Source organism: Pecten maximus, chromosome 13 (assembly GCF_902652985.1).
Source record: "Pecten maximus chromosome 13, xPecMax1.1, whole genome shotgun sequence".
Taxonomy (NCBI): domain Eukaryota; kingdom Metazoa; phylum Mollusca; class Bivalvia; order Pectinida; family Pectinidae; genus Pecten; species Pecten maximus.
In genome coordinates this window covers 16,476,079-16,482,078 of record NC_047027.1, presented here as the reverse complement: position 1 = coordinate 16,482,078, position 6,000 = coordinate 16,476,079, and positions in this window count along the sequence as shown.

Sequence of the window (6,000 nt, the reverse complement as noted above, 5' to 3'; positions counted from 1 at the left end):
TTGTCGTTTTAATAATAATTACATACCAATTTTCAACGTACAATGTCATTTCTCGTTTAATAGTTTGTTTCATAGCATATACTACAGCTATAACAATTAAATCGGACAATTTTGACCTATTTGTTCGGAGCACCACACTTTTGGCATCTTGCATCACTTACGAGTCCTGGATTAATAAAACAGCTGTACGATGTAGCTTTGTTTTTAATCAGCTTTTGTTGTGTCTGTGACTCATTGTAGAATTGACAGGTTCTGACAACGGAAAGTCAGTTAAATAATTAGTACACAACTAAAGATGATTCGGTTTTCCCAAACTGCACAGGATATTAACACATAACCGTTTGCGAAAAACTTCTCACATGTAAACCGACATTATCAAAGCTTATAGAGGTTTGAAGGGCCTATATTATTCCTAACTTGTTCTGATTTTTTTTTATATTAAATTGTAACCCCCGTCCATCTTGAATTCTTTCTTTTCAGCAAATTGTTCATGTCAAATTTCATAAAGAAGTATCCAGATAAATCTAAATAGTTTTTTTAAGCAGCAGAATTCATTTTCCTTGTCTCGCTAAACAACTCTTTTTCATCCTAATATCTCTATTAACCCTGCCATGCTTTTGACTTGGGGTTGTGTATTTACTCTTGTTTGGGAAGCTTTATGTTCTGTACAAATCCACATCAGTCAAATACACTTTGTCCATTATTGTTTTGGATGGCATGCATTAGGCCTCCCGTTTCTTGTTCAAGGTGTTAACCACCAGCTACTACGAGGAATATTTGTTTTTTTTTAATTGTTTAAAGTCATTTCAACAGCTAAGTCATTTAAGGACGGCCTCCCATGCGTGTGGCATGCATTTGTGTGGTGAGTACGTATGTGTGGTTTTAGAGGCTGTGGAATCCCCGTTTCAAAATGACCATGGAGTTAAACCATCAACTAAAAAAATTCAATCCATCCTAGCCGAATGAGAGTTGACTATCACTGGGCCGTAACCAAACACTTACCGCACACTCCTTAAAAACATGACAATGCGTTATATTACAGAAGACTCATCATACGACATGTATCCAGCCCGTCACGTATACGTGAGATGTGACACAGGTACTTACATCATATATATGATTACAAAGACAGGCCTGTGTACGATTACCGCACAAACACACACATATATAGCCCACAATATATAAACAATACGTCATTGATGAACCACAGATAATGATTAATCTTATATTGACAATAAAACTGGGGGCGAGCCTAACTGGTTATAACAGACTAAGGTGATACACTAGGTAATACACCAGGTAATACACTAGGTATTACACTAGGTAATACACCAGGTAATACACTAGGTATTACACTAGGTAATACACTAAGGTAATACACCAGGTAATACACTAGGTTATACACTAGGTAATACACTAGGTAATACACTAAATAATACACTAGGTAATACACTAGGTGATACACTAGGTGATACACTAGGTAATACACTAAATAATACACTAGGTAATACACTAGGTAATACACTAGGTAATACACTAGGTAATACACTAGGTAATACACTAAATAATACACTAGGTAATACACTAGGTGATACACTAGGTGATACACTAGGTAATACACTAGGTAATACACTAGGTAATACACCAGGTAATACACCAGGTAATACACTAGGTAATACACTAGGTATTACACAAGGTAATACACTAGGTAATATACTAGATAATACACTAGGTAATACACTAGGTAATACACTAGGTAATACATAGATAATACACTAGGTAATACACTAGGTCATACACTACGTAATACACCAGGTAATACACTAGGTATTACACTAGGTAATACACTAGGTATTACACTAGGTAATACACTAGGTGATACACTATGTAATACGCTAGGTGATACACTATGTAATACGCTAGGTAATACACTATGTAATACACCAGGTGATACACTAGGTGGTACACTAGGTAATACACTAGGTAATACACTAAATAATACACTAGGTAATACACTTGGAGAGAAGACGCAGGTAATGAGGGGTTAGATGTTTTTACGGGCTGCTGTGAAGGAACAATGTGATTTTCTTCGTCTTTTACAAACCCTTCCTCGTTATCCACTTCATCAAATATAATATCATGAAGAATTTCAAAGTTAACGTCCGAAAGTTCCATGTTGTGATGATAGACTATGAGCTGTCAAACAGACTCTAGCAGACGACAGAAATGTCGGGAGGACAATTTTTATTTAAGAGAAATAAACGTACATTTAAAATATTCAAGTAATTGATTTTTATTTGTAATTAAATGCATTTATTTAAAAAAAAATGTTTTTATAATTTTTAATCAATGTTGTAAGATATAGCGTCACTTTATTTCTTCCAGTGAACTTTCTATTTTTAGTTTCATGGAAAAGGGAATTCCCCTTAAAAGTAGTTCCGGCTAGTATGGTGATACAACATCTTGTATCACACATGTGTGATACAAACCGACAGAAAACATCCACCGAAATTTGTTGTATCACTATTGTAAGATTACATAGGTATGTGATAAACTAGTTGATACACTAGGTAATAAACTAGGTAATACACTAGGTTTTACACCAGGTAATACACCAGTTAAAACACTAGGTATTACACTAGGTAATACACTAGGTAATACACTAGGTAACATACCAGGTGATACACTAGGTGATACACTAGGTGATACACTAGGTAATACACTAGGTGATACACTAGGTAATATACTACATAATACACTATGTAATACACTAGGTAATACACTAGGTAATACACTAGGTAATACACTAGGTAATACACTAGGTAATACACCAGGTGATACACTAGGTGATACACCAGGTGGTACACTAGGTAATACACTAAATAATACACCAGGTGGTACACTAGGTATTGCACTAGGTAATATACTAGGTAATACACTAGGTATTCACTAGGTAATACACTAGGTAATACACTAGGTAATACACTAGGTGATGCACTAGGCAATACACTAGGTAATACACTAGGTAATACACTAGGTAATACACTAAATAATAGACTAGGTAATACACTAGGTGATACACTAGGTAATACACTAAATAATACACTAGGTGATACACTAGGTAATACACTAGGTAATACACTAGGTGATACACTAGGTAATACACCAGGTAATACACTAGGTAATACACTATGTAATACACTAGGTAATACACTAGGTGATACACTAGGTAATACACTAGGTGATACACTAGGTAATACACCAGGTAATACACTAGGTCATTCAGTAGGTAATACACTAAATAATACACTAGGTGATACACTAGGTAATACACTAGGCAATACACTAGGTAATACACTAGGTAATACACTAGGTGATACACTAGGTAATAAACCAGGTAATACATTAGGTAATACACTAGGTAATACACTATTTAATACACTAACTAATACACTAGGTAATACACTAAATAATACACTAGGTAATACACTAGGTAATACACTAGTTAATAACTAGGTGATGCACTATGTAATACACTAGGTGATGCACTATGTAATACACTAGGTAATACATTAGGTAATACACTAGGTAATACACTAGGTAATACACTAGGTAATACACTAGGTAATACATTAGGTAATACACTAGGTAATACACTAAATAATACACTAGGTAATACACTAAATAATACACTAGGTATTACACTAGGTGATACACTAGGTAATACACTAGATAATACACTAGGTAATACACTAGGTAATACAATAGGTAATACAATAGGTATTACACTAGGTAATACACTAGGTAATATACTAGATAATACACCAGGTGATACACTAGTTGATACACTAGGTAATACAATAGGTAATACACCAGGCGATACACTAGGTGATACACTATGTAATACACTATGTAATACACTAGGTAATACACTAGGTCATACACCAGGTGATACACTAGGTGATACACTGGGTAATACACTAAATAATACACTAGGTAATACACTAAATAATACACCAGGTAATACACTAGGTGATACACTAGGTAATACACTAGGTGATACACTAGGTAATACACTAGGTGATTCACTAGGTGATACACTAGAAAATACACTAGGTGATACACTAGGTGATACACTAGGTAATACACTAGATTACACACTAAATAATACACTAGGTAATACACTAGGTAATACACCTGGTGATACACTAGGTAATACACTAGGTGATACGCTAGGTAATACACTAGATTACACACTAAATAATACACTAGATAATACACTAGGTAATACACCTGGTGATACACTAGGTAATACACTAGGTGATACACTAGGTAATACACTAGGTAATACACTAAATAATAGACTAGGTAATACACTAGGTGATACACTAGGTAATACACTAAATAATACACTAGGTGATACACTAGGTAATACACTAGGTAATACACTAGGTGATACACTAGGTAATACACCAGGTAATACACTAGGTAATACACTATGTAATACACTAGGCAATACACTAGGTAATACACTAGGTAATACACTAGGTGATACACTAGGTAATAAACCAGGTAATACATTAGGTAATACACTAGGTAATACACTATTTAATACACTAACTAATACACTAGGTAATACACTAAATAATACACTAGGTAATACACTAGGTAATACACTAGTTAATAACTAGATGATGCACTATGTAATACACTAGGTGATGCACTATGTAATACACTAGGTAATACATTAGGTAATACACTAGGTAATACACTAGGTAATACACTAGGTAATACACTAGGTAATACATTAGGTAATACACTAGGTAATACACTAAATAATACACTAGGTATTACACTAGGTGATACACTAGGTAATACACTAGATAATACACTAGGTAATACACTAGGTAATACAATAGGTAATACAATAGGTATTACACTAGGTAATACACTAGGTAATATACTAGATAATACACCAGGTGATACACTAGTTGATACACTAGGTAATACAATAGGTAATACACCAGGCGATACACTAGGTGATACACTATGTAATACACTATGTAATACACTAGGTAATACACTAGGTCATACACCAGGTGATACACTAGGTGATACACTGGGTAATACACTAAATAATACACTAGGTAATACACTAAATAATACACCAGGTAATACACTAGGTGATACACTAGGTAATACACTAGGTGATACACTAGGTAATACACCAGGTAATACACTAGGTAATTCAGTAGGTAATACACTAAATAATACACTAGGTGATACACTAGGTAATACACTAGGCAATACACTAGGTAATACACTAGGTAATACACTAGGTGATACACTAGGTAATAAACCAGGTAATACATTAGGTAATACACTAGGTAATACACTATTTAATACACTAACTAATACACTAGGTAATACACTAAATAATACACTAGGTAATACACTAGGTAATACACTAGTTAATAACTAGGTGATGCACTATGTAATACACTAGGTGATGCACTATGTAATACACTAGGTAATACATTAGGTAATACACTAGGTAATACACTAGGTAATACACTAGGTAATACACTAGGTAATACATTAGGTAATACACTAGGTGATACACTAGGTAATACACTAGATTACACACTAAATAATACACTAGGTAATACACTAGGTAATACACCTGGTGATACACTAGGTAATACACTAGGTGATACGCTAGGTAATACACTAGATTACACACTAAATAATACACTAGATAATACACTAGGTAATACACCTGGTGATACACTAGGTAATACACTAGGTGATACGCTAGGTAATACACTAGGTAATACACTAGGTAATACACTAGGTAATCGCACCGTGATATTTTTGCGGCAATTTTGGTGTTAACGACTTATCTTAAGGTCTTTCACAGAAGTATTATTGCGCTTAGTAGTACAAAACCGCCGCTACGGCTTTATTCAGCATTATTGGAATCATTCATATTAAATATGG